Here is a 15,952-nt window from a genome sequence, read left to right as displayed (position 1 = left end):
ATTCTGGTTCAGCAGGATGTGTAAATAAAATAAAGTGATTAAACCAACAAAAAAAAAAAAAAAAAAAACACATTAGGCTGGGGCGGGCCACGGTGACTCAGCAGGTAAGAATGCTTCCCTGCCATGCCCGAGGACCCGGGTTCGATTCCCGGTGCCTACCCATGTAAAAAAAAAAAACAAAAAACATTAGGCTGTTTGTCTTTTTATTGTAATGGTAGGGGGACAGAGAAGAAAGAAGCATAGTTTTTGTAAATATTTGTATGCTAAAATCTTCTTTCCATAACAAAGTACAAGCTAGTGCTGTTCTCCCAGGTGGGTGTTTTGGTCTATGTCACAAAGACTTTGTAGCTTAGAGGAACAGCCAGTCATCAACCACCTCCCTTTTCCAAAATGTCCTTTTGCTGACTCACTTCCCTCCTCTATCTTCAATTTATTTGGTTGGTGTCATAGATATTGTTAATGCCATTTCATATCCTATTAGCCCTTATTTCTACGCCTGCTGGCATGATTTCTAACTGTCACCATGTGCATTTCTTTGCTGAGGGCCGTCTCTGGCTCCAGGAGCTTGCTCTGCCTGATAAGGGGGCAAGTGAGAGGTTCCAGGAGCAGCCCCAATAAATGACTCCTGGGACTTGGTGAATAAATACCCCAACTCCCTCGGCTGTTAGGGTAGAGAACAGAGGTCTGTGTTACATTGTCTTCCAGCTTCCCCACTGAGACTAGCTCCAGTTACCCAGAATGGTGTCTTGCTTGGTAATGCATTTTTATTAATTGCCTTCTCTTCCCCTCCTCACCTCTCTACTTCCTGTGGAATTGACCTGAACTCACTATTACTTGTTCTCAAGTGAATTACTTGCAATCAAATCCTTGTCTGCTTCTGAAGGAAACCCAAACCAAGAGTCGGCTGGCAGATTTGGGGGAAGAAGAAGATCCATATTAAAAATGCAGAAACTTTGGTCCCACCCCCAGAGATCCTGGTTGTGAAGGTCTGGGGAAAGCCCTAGCAATCTGCATTCAAATCTCGCTTGGTGATTCTGATGATTTTGATCAAGATTCTGAATTCATAGTTCTATCAGGAAGATAATTCTCTACTGATTTAAATTCCAAGGCTAGTTGCTGGGAAAACTAAACAAAATTCAATCAGCAAATTCCCTAAGAATATACAGAAATGTTCTATCCGAGGACAACCATGGGGTGATTTTTTTTTTCCTTTAAGTTACTTAAAAACAAAAAAGTATCTCCATCATAAATCCAGGTCATTACCTTCATTTAATAATTTCTTTGGAACACAGTTTCCAGAATAGTTATTTTGTAGTCTGGGCAATTCACGTCAATCAGAAATTGCTCTGAGATGTAGGAAAGAGATTCCTGTGTGGGAGGCACGAGGATCTGGTGATAGCTGTCCTACTCTGCTGGGGATGCAGTCTGGGTACCAGGGAGAGTGTCTTTCCTGTCTTGTATAGCCGGTGCTCAGGAATGTATTATTTATTGGACAATTTCCATTTCCACACAGTTCTGTTTTAAAAAGCAATCATTGCTGAGAGAGGTCATGTGGAGAAGCTCTCTGGATCCTTTCTTCCTGGGTCAAATCAAAGACGAATTACTGGTTGTTATCGTGTGCCAGCAGGAGACACGTAAGACCCAGTTCTTACGTTCAAGGAGCTAGGGGGTAAAAACAACAACAACAAACCAAATCCTTGCAATATTAAACATGATCATTTTGACAAAAGTCCAAGACAATAAATAGGGCATCACAAGTGTGTACACGGTTAAGGCAGGACATGGCTTAGAGTACAGAGAAGCAAGAGGCACAGCTGTCGGAAGTGGTCGAGACTGATTTAATAGAGGTCCCTGAGCAGCAGGTTACAGGAAGGAGGAGGTTCTGAAAGGCGGAAAGGAAGGTACAAAGCTGATAATGACACCAGACTCTTGACAAAGGCTGGTTCTAACAGCTTTTCACTTTTGTCACCATTTAGTTATAGGTTTGTAACAAAAATTAGACTTTGTAAGGGCTTTTTTAGTCATGGATCCTCAAGCTTTAGCATGCATCAGAATCTAATAGAAGATTTGTTAAAATATAAATTACTGGTCCCCATTCTCATCGTTTTTGTTTCCTTAGCTCAGGTTTGGGGCCTGAGAATTTACATTTCTGAGAAGTTTCCAGGTGCTGTTGCTGCTGCTGGGACCACAGTCAAAGAACCGTTCCTTTAGTTCAATGACCAAGACAAGTTTAGAGCCTAATAACTGAATTGGAATCATAGGTGTATGCTGAAGTCAAGACTTAAGCCAAGTTGTCACTGGCTGTGAAAGCTTGAGAAGAAAAATTTCTTTTAATTTTGATTTTAAGTTAGTTAAACACTTAGTCAAGTTGCAAAAATAGTATCCAGAGTTCCTATATATACCAATTATCCAAATCTCCCTTATGTTAACATCTTACATAACCATAGAACAGTGATCAAAACTAGGAATTTAGGCTTGGTACAATACTATAAACTAAATACAAACGTATTGGATTTCATCAGTTTTTCCACTAATGTCCCTTTTTTTTGTTCTGGATCCAATCCAGGATCCTACATTGCATTTAGTTGTCGTGGCTCCTTAGTTTCCTCCAATCTGCTGTGAGAATTCCCAAGTCTTCTCTTTCATGACCTTAGACTTTGGAAGAGTCAGTTATTTTGTAGAATGTCCTTCAGTTTGGGTTCATCTGATGCTTTCTCATGATTAGATTGAATTTATATACTATTTGATGGGTACCACAGAGGTGATGTGGTCTTTTCAGTGCATCACACCAGGGGCACATCTTGGTATGGTTTACTGGTCATGCTCACTTTGATCATTTGGTTAAGGTGACATCTACTAGAATTCTCTAATGTAAAGTTACTATTGTTCTCTTTACAGTAACTATATATTTGTGGAGAGACTGGGTGAATATCCTACTCTACTGAAATGTTCACATCCTATATTGTAGCATCCATCAGTGTTCTTGCCTGAGGCAATTATTACTTTGGTGTTCTGGTGGTGATTTTCTATTTCCTCATGGCTTCTACATTTATCAATTGGAATTCTTCTTATGGAGAAGTTGTCTCTTCTCTCCCACTTATTTATTTATTTATTCAGTTATTTATCTATATGAATATGGACTCATGAATGTTTATTTTATTCTTTGTTATAATCCAATATTGTCTTTATTTTTTTGCTCAAATTGTTCCAATTTTGGCCATTGGACACTTTTTATGATTGGTTCCTATGCTCTTTTGACACATCCCATCCTTTTACTTCCTCCCTCCTTCCCTCCCTTCCTCATTTCCTTCCTTCCTTTAAAAATGTAACACCATAAGATGTTCCAGACTCTTATATATTTCCTACTCTCGCCCCGAGATAACCGAAGTTCATTTTATTGGAAAATAGTCTTTAGAAACCAAAATCTGAGCATTAGGTGCTTATTGTTACCATGATATCACTGTTTTCAGTCACTCTCGGTGGATAGAGCTATAAGTATCTGTATAGATATTAATTATACTACTTCTGCATCTGTCCACCTGTATATATTAAGTCAGGTTTCTCACAGTCAGAGAAAAATCACAAATAGAAAGGGAGATAGAATGAACCTTGTGGTGCTGGATTCTAGTCAAAGTCTGATCACTTTTTCAACTTTTTAAATGGTTCTTGTATGGGGTAATGCTGACTTTCACAGCTTTAGCTCTCTAACTCTGAGTCACAGGTCTCACATGAATACCTGATGTTTCTGGAAATGACTGGGTTATATATAACCAGTTCAGTATCTCAGAATTTATTAATAACAGCTATAACTCCTGAAGATACGTGACTGCTGTAAGAGCTTACAATCTAGCACCCTTTACAATAGGCCGCAACCTGATAACCCATGCTCTTGACTTCAAAGTTTGTACATTATAGTTAGTCCATATGAATGAAGCATGATAATATTTGTCTTTTTGTTTCTGCCATTTCATTCAACGTACAGTCCTTGAGGTTCATTTCCCTAGATGCGTGCCTTACAACTTCATTCCTTCTTGCGGTCTGTTGTATGTATACACATACATACATGTATATATGTTGTATGTATGTACCACAGTTCTCCTTTCCTTCCCTCAGTCTTTGTACCCTCAGGCCACCTCCATCTATTGTGAATCAGGAACACTGCCACCATAAACACCAGCGTGCAAATGTCCATTCATATCTCTACTCTCATTTCCTCTGGGTATATACCTAGCAATGGGGTTGCAGGATCATATGGCAACCCCACCCCTAGCCTCATCTAGAACCACCACACTGCCCTCCAGAGGGGTGCCCTACTCTGCTTCCCTACCAACAGTGAATCAGCATCTCTTTCTCCACGTTTTCTCTAGCACTTGTTTCTCTCTATTCATTTTTAAAGTTTTATTTGCACACTATACAATCCAAGTTAAATAAACAGACATGCCTTGACCATCATAATCTATATGAAGACATTTCCTTTCCTTCTGCAAAAAATTCATATCCCTACCCCATACCCTCCCCCTGCCATTGACATTTTAGTTTTGGTGTAATGCCTTTTTTACATTCAGTGGAAGCATATTACAATGTTACTGCTGACCATAGACCCTAGCTTGCATTGATTGCACTTTTTCCTGTATACCATCTGTTTTCAACATCTTGCAATGTTGACATTCATTTGTTCTCCCTCATGCAAAAACGTTTTTATATTTGAACATTTAATCACCATCATTATACACTCTAGGCATTCTGAAGTTATACCCTCTCAGTCTTTATTCTCTAATTTTCCTTCTGGTTTCACACATGCCCCTGGCCTTTCAACCATATGCACATTCAGCTTCATTCAGTGTACTTACATTATTGTGCTACAATCAGGTAGTATTGTGTGGTCCATTTCTGAATTTTTACAGTCTTTTCCTACAGCATCAAATGCCCAATCTCTACCCTTTTCCGATCTCCTGACAACCTGTATTCTTAACTTTAATGCTCAAAGTTCACTCATTAATGTTAGCTCATATTAGTGAGACCATACAGTATTTATCCTTTTGTTTGGCTAATTTCACTCAGCATAATGCCCTCAAGTTTTATCCACACTGTTACATGCTCCATGACTTTATTCTGTCTTACAGCTGCACAATATTCCCATCATCTGTATACACCAGAGCTTTGTTAGCCACTCATCCATAGATCAACATTTGGGCTACTTCCATCTCTTGGCAATCATAAATAATGCTGCTATAAACAGTGGTGTGCAAATGTCCATTTGTGTCCTTGTCTTCAGTTCCTCTGAATATATATCTAGTAATGGAATTGCTGGATCATATGGCAATTCTATACTTAGCTTCCTGAGGAGCCACCAAACTCCCTTCCAGAGTGGTTGTACCATTTTGCATTCCCACTAACAGTGGATAAGTGTGCCCCTTCTCCAAGTCCCCTCCAGCACTTGTCATTTTTTGTTTTGTTTTGTTTTGCTTTTAATAATGGCCATTCTGTTGGGGTGAGGTGATATTTTATTGTGATTTTGATTTGCAATTCCCTAATTGCCAGTGAACTTGAGCATCTTTTCCTGTGCCTTTTAGCCATTTATATTTCCTCTTTCCCTTACACATTTTGTCAAAACATCTTTTTCCACAATAACTTGGGCTGGTGTCTTTCCCTCTCACCTCTTTTCACTGTACGCATGGCTTGAAGCTGTGTGCCTCAGAAAATCATGTTCATAAAACTTGATCCATTCCTGTGGTTGTGAATCCATCATACGTACGAAATTTTGCTGAGGTTACTTCAGTTAAGGTGTGGCCCAGAGGATTCAGGTTGAGTCTTAATCCTGCTATTGAAGGCTCTAGAGGGAAGGTCACAGAGAGAGCCACAGGGAGCAGCTGGAAGTTGAAGGTCAACAGAACCTGGAAGAGAAAGGAGAAGCCACTAGAGGCTGCCATGTGGCAGAAAAGCCAAGGACCAAGGATCACTGGCAGCCAGTTCCAGGATGCCACAGTCTTCCGAGAGAAAGCATCGCCTTGACGTCAGGATTGTTTCTTCTATGAATTTTATAGTTTTCCATTTTGTATTTAGGTCTATGATCTATTTTGCATTAATTTTTGTACGAGTTGTGAGGTATGGGTTGAGGTTCCATTTTTTTCATTTGGATGTTCAGTTGTTCCAGCACCATTTGTGAAACAGATACCCTTTCTCCATTTACTTGCTTTTGTACCTTTATCAAAATCACATGATCATGAAAAGGAAGTTGTTTTATAAGGAAAAAAGTATCACATTATATTTGTGTGGGGTAACTTTTGAGTTTTCTATTCTGTCCCATTCTATTGCAATGGTATATGTGTCTATCTTTTCATCAACACCACACTCTCTTGATTACTTTAGTTTTATAGTAACTTTTGAAATCAGACAGTGTGAATCATACAACTATGTCATTTTTTTCAAAATCGTTTTAGTTATTCTGGTTTCTTTTACTTTCATTAGATGTTTTAGAATACTTGTAAATACCTACCAAAAAAAGGCTGCTCAAATTTTCGTTGGCACTGTGTTTAATCTATATCAATTGGGACGAAATGGACATCTTAGCAATATTGAGTCTTCCAATGCATGAGTCTGGTATAATCCTCTATTTATTTAGGACTTGTTTGATTTCATTCATCAGTGTTATATTGTTTTCAGAATACAGTTTCTGAACATATTTTCTTAGATTTATACCTAAGTATTTTTTTCACATGACTACAAATGGTACTGTCTTTTTAAATTTTGAATTACAATTTTTCATTGTTAGTATATAGAAATACCATTAATTTTTAAAACTTTCTATTTTGAAGTAAAATAAATTTATAGGAAGTGGCCAAGATAGCACAGAGAGGTCCTATGCACTCTTTACCCAGTTTCCCCCAATGCTGACATCTTGTGTAGCTCTAGTATAATATCAAAATCAGGAAAATGACATCCATACAATGTGAGTGTATAGTTCTATGCCATTTTATCACCCATGTAGATTGTGTAAGCTCCATCACTATCAACATAAAGACAAGATTAAGTGAAGCATAGAAACTTTACTTCTCTTGAAGTCCCTTTGCCTTTCCCTGTTTGTAATATAATCATCTTAAATATTTCCTCTACATAATTGAGAACTCATCAGACAATTTTATATTTTTGCTTCAGGCATCAACTTAGTTTAGAAAACTCTGAGAAGAAAAGTCTATTGTAATTACCCATATATTTTCACTTCCTTCTTGATATTCCAAGATTCCTTCTTTTATCATGTCCTGTCTGTTTAGAGAATTTTCTTTAACCTTTCTTTTCGGGTACATTGCTGGTAACACATTTTCTTAATTTTACTTTGAGAATGTTTTAACTTATCTTCCATTTCCAATGGAAAATTTTGCTGAATATAGAATTTGGAGTTGACAGCATTTTTCCTTCAGCTTAAAAACATGTTGTGTTACTTTTTCCTGACCTTACTTTCTTTTAGGAAGTGCGCTGTCATTCCAATTATTTTCCTTTAAAGGTAATATACTAGTTTGAAAGTGTTGTGTACCCCAGAAAAGCCATGTTCTTTAATCCTAATTCAATACTATAGGGCATACACCATTTTGATTAGATTATCTCCACAAAGATATGGCAGGCCCAATTGTGGGAATGGGCTTTTGGTTAGATGGAGATGTGACTCTGCCCATTTAAGGTATGTCTTGTTTAGTTTACTGCAGTCCTTTAGAAGGGGAAACATTTTGGAGAAATCTCAGATGCAGATGCTTGGAAAACAGTTGTTTTAGAGCTGACAGAGGCACGGATGTTTGGAGATGCTTGGAGTGCTCACAGAGAGAGCAGCTTCCTAGACATGGGTAGAGCCCAGCAGACATCGCATGTGTCTTCACGTGAGATGCCAAGCAAGCTAGAACCCAGAGTTGTGTCCCAGAGGAGCTAAGTGAAGGCCCACAGAAACTTAGAGAGGAAACCACTGGCTTCAGAAGCTGGAGGCAATGGAACTGGGAATAAGGACAAGCAGATGCCAACCATGTGCCTTCCCAGCTGACAAAGGTGTTCTGGACAGCATCAGCCTTTCTTGAGTAAAGGTATCCTCTTGTTGGTGCCTTAATTTGGACATTTTCATGGCCTTAGAACTATAAACTTGCAACATAATAAATTCCCTTGATAAAACCATTTTGTTCCTGGTCTGTTGCATTCCAGCAGCATTTGCAAACCGAAACAGGTAAAATCTGTTTTAAGGACTTTTACTTTGTGTTAGCTTTCTGAATATTGATTACAATGAGTCTTGGCATGGATTACTTTAGGTTTACCCTGTATTTACTCAGTTTATTCTGAGTTTGTTCAGTTTCTTGAATATCTAGATTGATGTCTTTCACCAAATTTGGGAGATTTTCAGCCATTAACTTTTCAAATACTTTTTCAGTCTTACTTCTTCTTTTCCTCTTGGGAATCCAATGACAAGAAAGTTAGATCTTTTGTTATGACTCACAGGTTCCTGAGGCCCTCTTCATTCTTTTCAGGCTATTTGCTGTTTGTGGTTCAGACTGGGTAATTTCCATTGTTCTATCTTTAAGGTCATGGATTCTTTCCTTTGTTCTCTCCATTCTGCTGTTGAGCGTATCCACTGAGGCTTTATCTCAGTTACTGTATTTCTTTTTATTCAAGAGAATTTATAATTAACTGTTGAAGCACTTTTATATGGCTGTTCTAAAATCATTGTCAGATAATTCTAACATCTTTATCATCTCGGTGTCAGCACTTGTTGACTATCTTTTCTTAGTCATTTTGCTGTTTGAAACTATTATGTATCCCTGAAAAGCCTGTTTTCATCCTGATCCAATTTGTGAGGCCAGACAGATTGGTCAGGGTGGGAAACTTTGATTGATTTGTTTCTGTGGAGATGTGGCACACCCAGTTGTGGCTGTGACTTTTGATTAGATGGAGATGTGGCTCTACCCAGTCAAGATGGAGTCCTTTAAAAGGGGAAACATTTTAGAGAAAGCTCAGACCCAACATGAGACCCAGACATTTGGAGATGCTGAAAGCTGTTTGAAATCAGAAGTTGAAGGACCAACAGATACCAACCATGTGCTTTCCCAGCTGTCAGAGGTATTCTAGACCCATTAGCCTTTCTTGAGTCAAGTTATCTTTCTCTGGATACCTTAGTTTGGTATAAACTTGTAACTTAATAAATTCCCATTTAAAAGCCATTCCATCTCTGATATATTGTATTTCAGCAGCATTTAACAAACCAAAACAAATTTTGGTACCAGAAGCAGTGTACTGCTGCTGCAGTTCAGAAATACCAAACATGTGTGGACAGTTTTTTAAATGGATAAGGGGAAGATTCTGGAAGAGTTGTGAGGATCTGGATAGAGAAGTTCTAGAATGCTTTGAAGACACTGTTGGCAGGAATGTGGACACTAAATATACCTCTGATGAAGCTTTAGACAGAAAGATGAATGTGTCATTGCAAACTAGAAGGAAGGTGATCTTTGTGGTTGGAAGGCAGAATTTGAGGGTGATGAACTTGGATACTTAGCTGAAGAGGTTCCCATACTAAATATGAAAAATACAATCTGGCTTCTCCTTGCAGCTTACAGTAAAATGTGACAGGAAAGAGATAAGTTGAGACCTGAACTCTTTTGTGTAAAGAAAACAGAAATTGATGGTCTGGAAAATTCTGGGCTTCCAGGAAGTGAGACCCCAGAGAATAAGGACCCATGTGAGTATTTAACCAAACATGGAACCAGTCAGCTATTTCAGTAAAGGCCAGGATTGGAAATGGAGTTAACTAAAAAGGATTTGTGAAAAATCCTATTGTCTGATGACTTTGATCCCTGTGTGCTACAGGTAAGATCAACAAATTTTTTGCAAGATCTATATAAATGGAATGATTACCAGTCTGGACTAAAGGTGACAGAAAGGGGACAGATGGAAAGAAGAATATTTTCAAAGGCATAACCATGAATGCTAAGATCTGAAGGCAAGAAATTTTGGCCAAGGAAAGTGGAAAGGAGCATGGACCCACTCATCCATGTGGAAAGGGTAAGTTTACCTGGAAGGCAGAGGATGGGCCTTCTGCTTCATTGCTCAGGAAGAGTTTTGCCACCTCAGGCCTCAGGGGATGGAGAAAATTCCCTGGGGCTTGGGGGGAGTGTAACAATTACCCCATTGTTTTGAGGGGGGCCACTTTGTAGGCCCTTGGAAAGTGGGGGGGGGGGGGGACTGACACTTTCTAAAGTCCCAAGGATGATAAATGAGTCTCAGACTTTGAAATCCAATGGTATTTGCCCTACAGGTCTTCAGAGCTGTTTGGTCCAGTGACCCTGGTTTTCCTTTAGATTTCTCCCTATGGCAATGGAAACATGTATCCTATGACTTTTCCTCCTTTGTATATTGGCAGCAGATAACTTGTTCTGAGTTTCATGGTTCCAGAGCCAGAAATTTTTTTGTCTTAGGACAGACCATGCTTGTAACTGACTTTGATGATATTTTGTAGTGTTTCTGACTTTGTATTGCATTTGTATTGTTACTGAAATGGTTTAAAGCTTTTATGATGTTGTGATGGAATTATTGTATTTTTTATATGGAAAGGACATGTCTTTTAGGGGTCCAGAGGATGGACTGTGACAATTTGAAGCTATTATGTATCCCAGAAAGGCCATGTTTTCATCCTGATCCAATCTTGTGGGGCCAGACTTATTGGTTGGAAACTATGATTGGATTGTTTCCATGGTGAGGTGACACACCCAGTTGTGGGTGTGACCTTTTAATTAGATCGAGATGTGACTCTGCCTAGTTAAGGTGGGCCTTGATTAGTCTACTGGAGTTCTTTAAAAGGGGAGACATTTTGGAGACAGCTCAGAGCCAACAAGAGACCCAGATGTTTGGCGATGCAGAAAGAAAATGCCCCCAGGGAAGTAGTTTGAAACCAGAAGCCAAAGGATCTGCAGACACCAACCATGAGCCTTCCCAGCTGCCAGAGGTGTTTCATATCCATCGGCCTTTCTTGAGTCAAGGTATCTTTCTCTAGATGACTTAGTTTGGACATTTTTATGGCTTTAGAACTGAAAACTTGTAACTTAATAAATTCCCATTTTAAAAGCCATTCCATCTCTGGTATATTGCATTCCAGCAGTTTTAGCAAACCAAAAATAGCCATGTTTTGATTTTCCTGATTCTTGTTATGACAAGAGATTTTCAATGGCATCCTGGACATTTTGGGTATTATGTTATGAGATTCTAGATCTTATTTAAATCCTCAGTTTTAGCAGGCCTCCTATGATGCTTCACTGGTGGGTAAAGTGAGCTGCCATGTCATTACCACCTGGTGGAGATTCTTCATTTGGCCTCCTTTGACATGGGGGTGGGTTGGGTAGGGTAACTGATTTTATATGCTGACTTTCTTGTCATGCTAGATAGAGATTGGATTTCAGACTCCCCTTATGGCTCTGCTGACCTGCCTTGACTATGAGGAGGCACCTTATTATTACTCCCCACACACAGCAACCCCACAAAGTGTGGAAGTAGATATAGAGAACCCTTCTCTCTTTCTCCATGGATGCTGTGGTGTTGGGATGAACATCCCAGCTCATCTCTTGGTCTTTTCTGATGCCATCCCAGCAGGGGTGGGGAGGAGTACCTCATTGCTGCTAGGCGAGGTGGAAATCTAGGCTCCCCACTTGGACTTTTCAACAGGGTGGGGATGAGGTTGTTTTATCTTCCATGATGTTTAGCTGGAGTAAGGTGGTTATTGTCTAGATGTTTTTGTCTTGCTTGTTTGACACTTTCCTGGTCCTTTGGCTGAGAGAACAGACTTTTCTTTGGGCTGTTTTTGTTTCCTCCCATTGTTTCCAGTTTTCTGCTTCTCCAGCACTCATTTTGGGATATATGAGGCAAAAGAAACTTGAAGGAATTCACTACTGTGCCATTTTTTGTTTCTTGAGCTTTCTTGCCAAATCTGCTTTCTTCTTTCAAATTTCAGAATCTTTTCATATTTGTTAAATACAAAATGTTCAAGTTTTTTTTTAATGGACTTATGGAAAAGTGCATCTACTCCATCTTGGTTCAGAACTGGAAGTGGAAGTAGAATTTTTTTTTTGATAGCATAATGTGTAAGTATTTTATCTTAATTACTCTTATTTGAAGGTCCTCATTTTTGGAGAACAGCAAGACATTTTATTATCCATTCTTTCCATTCCTTAAAGGCTTCCATGGTGTGTTGGTTTGCTAAAGCTGCCAGAATGCAACATATCAGAAATGGAATGGCTTCTTAAAAGGGAATTTATTAAGTTGCAAGTTTATAGTTCAAATTAAGGCATCTAGAGGAAGATACCTTGACACAAGAAAGGCCAATGAGTCCAGAACAACTCTGTTATCTGGGAAGTCACATGGCTGGCATCTGTTGTGATCTTTGGCTTCTGGTTTCAAGCAACTTCCCTGGGAGCATTTACTTTTTGCATCTCTAAATGTCTGGGTCTTGTGTTGGCTGTGAGCAACTGCTCTCCAAGCATCTGTATCTGAGGTTTCTCCAAAATGTTTCCCCTTTTAAAGGACCCTAGTAAACTAATCAAGACCCACCTTGAATGAGTGGAGTCACATCTCTATCTAATCAAAAGGCTATACCTAAAATTGGGTGTATCACAACTTCATGGAAGTAATCTAACCAAAAGTTCACACCAACAATTGAGTGGGCCAATCTCCTTGGAAACAATCTAATAAAAGGTTTCCTACTCTAAACAATAGTCTGACTCTGCAAAATTGGATCCAGATGGAACATGGCTTTTCTGGGGTACATAATAGTTTCAAACCGGTGCACATGGGTTTTGGCAAATGCACCTTATCCTCATGACTATATTTCAGTGTTCTCCAGGTATGTTGTCAGATAACTTATTAATCTGCCTCATCAGCACTTTGTATCCTCCTATAATACTGAAGTCAATAGAACCCCATGATTGGCATAAACGAATAGGACAAAAAAGTTTAGAAGGTAGTGGTCAGCTTCTTACAAGTGGTTGGAACCTTGCATTAGGCAGGAGAGCCCCTGGAGGTCCAAATATGTGTCCAATCTCATGGATAAAATTCTTACGGGATTGAAGTTGCTAGCGATTTCAGGAATATAGTAGTTATCGAAGATTGAATAGTCAGTTGAAGATGTTTTCTGGGGCATTTTTCACTTTCCCTTCATAGCATAAGCTATAAAATTCACTGCCCTATCTGGCAAAGCGGAATATCTCCAGACCATCTGTCAAAGAGGCTTGTCCAAAGACAAAACTCCAGGAGTCTCTTGGGTAAAGATCAATCATTGTTATTCTCGCAACACAGAAGGTATTTTTTAAGAACTTGAGGATGCATCTTGCCATGAATTTGTAGGTTTTGTTTATCATCAGTGACTCTAAGGGAACACTTCATTGCAGAAACAGGAGCTGGTTCTAGGAGTTTTACTGTCAAGTCATAGAAAAATGCTTCACAGTAGCCCTTGAGCCATCTAGTATATCCTTTGCTGAAAACTTTGGTGTTCCTTAGAGATCCAGTGGGCTGTATGTAAATACTGCCTTTCTCTGGAGAGGGTGCCTTTCTGTTAGGATCATTGAAAAACTGTTCAAAGTCTTGGATGGGGGGGCCTTAGGATAACAGGTGATCCAGTCTGGTTGCCAATGCAAGGTAATGGATCCAACAAAATCACTGTCTAGCTGGAAGGCTTCATTCAGTAAAAACCATTCCCCAGCATCTAAGTTCTCTTGCAACACAAGTACTGGGATCTTTGAGATGATAGGCGTTTTTAGTGTCTGTTCAGAATTCCATATTGTTTGCATAATGACAGGCCTCTTCCATTCACACTGTGTTCCTAAGTAGAGTTTTCATCATTCCCTTTGAATAGGCCAAACAGCTGCTTCACCACTAGGCTTTTATGGAGGAAGTCTCCCATTGCAGTATTTACAAGGACTGGCGTGTCTGGGCCTGGCCACTGAAGTGGTGTGCAGGGCCTCCCTTCTCTCCTCGTCTTCCCCCCACAGGCCTCATGACCATTCATCTGCCTCCACTACAATTAATTTGTGTATGTTGACTTCTTAGCCTGTGAGCTTGCTAAATTCATGTATTAGTTTCAGGTGCTTTTTTTGGTAGATTTTTTTTGTTCGTTTTTCTATGTAGACAATCATCTCATCTGTAAAGACAGACAGTTATATTTCTTTTCTGATCCGACTGCCTTTCATTTAATTTTCTTTCCTTATTATTCTGGCTAGGACTTGAATAGGAGTGGTGAGAAAGGATATCTCTTGCCTCTTCCTGATTTTAGGGGATAAGCATGTAATCCTTCACTATCAGTTAAGATGGTAACTGTAGCTTTTGGTAGATGCCCTTTATTAGGTTGAAAAAGTTTCCTGCTATTTCTCGTTTTTCTTTCTTTTTTCTTTTTTTCTTTTTGTTGTCCACACTGCTTGTGAGAATGTCAAGAATTCAACTTGGGGAGGTTGACTTTTCCCCCATTCTCACTGAAATGATCATAGGGTTTTTCTTTTTTTAGTTTGTTGATATTGTGCATCACATTAATTCATCTTCAAATGTTAAGTGAACACTGCATTCCTGGGATACATATTACTTGGCCATGATGTATTATCCCTTCAACTTATTGTTAGACTCAATTTCCTAGAGGATTTTTGTGTCAAGGTTCTCAGAGGAATTGGTATATGCTTTTCTTTTCTTGTGATGTCATTGTTTTTTCATATCAGGGTGTTTTAGTTTCTTAGGCTGCTCAAGCAAATACCATGAAATGGATTGGCTGAAACAAAGAAATTTATTAACTTATGGTTTTGAGACTAAAGGAACATCCAAATCAAGGCATCATCAAGATGATACTTTCTTCCTGAAGACTGTGGCATTCTGGGGCTGGCTGCCAGCAATTTTCAGTCCTTAGTTTGTCATGGCAAGGTACATGGTGGCATCTCTCGGTCTCTCTCTTCTCTTCCAGGTTCCATTAACCTCAGCTTCTGGCTGCTTCCCCTGTGACTTTCTATGTCTGTCTGAATTTCACTCCACTTGTAAAGGACTTCATCCTGATTGAGGTAAGTCACAGCTTCTTAACTGAACTAACCTGGTCAAAATGTCCTACTTACAATGGGTTCACACCTACAGGAATGGATTAAATTTATGAGCATGTTTACATGTTTTTCTTCAAACCACCCCACAAGATAATACTGACCTCATAAAGTAAATTTGGGAGTGTTAAGTCTTCTATTTTCTCGAAATGATTATGTAGGCTTGATGTTATTTCCTCTTTAAATGTTTGGTAAAATTCACGGGTGAAACCATTTCGGCTTGGAGTCTTCTTTTGAGGGAAGAGCTTCAACTTCAAATTCAATATATTTAATAGGTATAGGATCCTTCAGGTTATATATTTCTTCTTGAATGTGTTTTGATATTTTGTGTCTTTCAGGGAACTGGTCCATTTTATTTAACTTGTCAAATTTATGTTCATAACATTTCCTTTGTTTCAGTTTGCTAAAGCTATTGGAATGCAGTATGCCAGAAATGGATTGACTTTTACAAAGGAAATTTATTAAATTGCTAGTTTACAATTCTAAGGCCATAAAAATGTCCAAACTAAGGCATCCAGATGAAGATATCTGGACTCTGAAGAAAGGCAGATGATGTCCAGGGTTTCTCTGTCACATGGGAGGCCACATGGTGAAGTCTGCTGTCCTTTCCTGACTTCTGGTTTTAGATGGCTCTCTCAGCTCCTGTGGGTCTTCCTGGTTTCCCCTGGGGCATTCTCCTTCTTAATCTTCAAATGTCTGTGTCTAGGTCTCTGCTCTCTGTATTGGCTCTGAGCGCTCTCTCTCTCCCTCTCTTTCTCTCTCTCTTCCCATGAGCTCTTTTAAGGATGTCAGTAAACTAATTAAGACCCACCTTGAATGGGTGGGATCACATCTCCATGGAGCAATCTAAACAAGAGGTCCCACCCAACAAT

The 15,952-nt window shown here is 39.2% G+C and overlaps 1 long non-coding RNA gene and 1 pseudogene across 1 annotated transcript in view; one reads left to right on the top strand and one right to left on the bottom strand.

The window, feature by feature from the left end:
- The first annotated feature begins 9,522 nt into the window (after positions 1 to 9,522).
- The window catches only part of LOC143652106 (uncharacterized), a 34,325-nt gene continuing 27,895 nt past the window's right edge, over positions 9,523 to 15,952 (top strand). Inside the window, exons 1-2 of the long non-coding RNA XR_013160424.1 lie at positions 9,523 to 10,029; positions 14,954 to 15,047. This is a non-coding gene — a long non-coding RNA (uncharacterized LOC143652106). The remainder of the gene's footprint in view (positions 10,030 to 14,953; positions 15,048 to 15,952) is intronic.
- LOC143651508 (archaemetzincin-2-like) lies at positions 11,603 to 14,318 on the bottom strand (annotated as a pseudogene).

The sequence above is a fragment of the Tamandua tetradactyla genome, chromosome 12, assembly GCF_023851605.1.
Source record: "Tamandua tetradactyla isolate mTamTet1 chromosome 12, mTamTet1.pri, whole genome shotgun sequence".
In the NCBI taxonomy this organism is placed as follows: Eukaryota; Metazoa; Chordata; class Mammalia; order Pilosa; family Myrmecophagidae; genus Tamandua; species Tamandua tetradactyla.
Note: the sequence above shows the minus strand (reverse complement) of the source record. Positions and strands in the feature narration are given on the sequence as shown.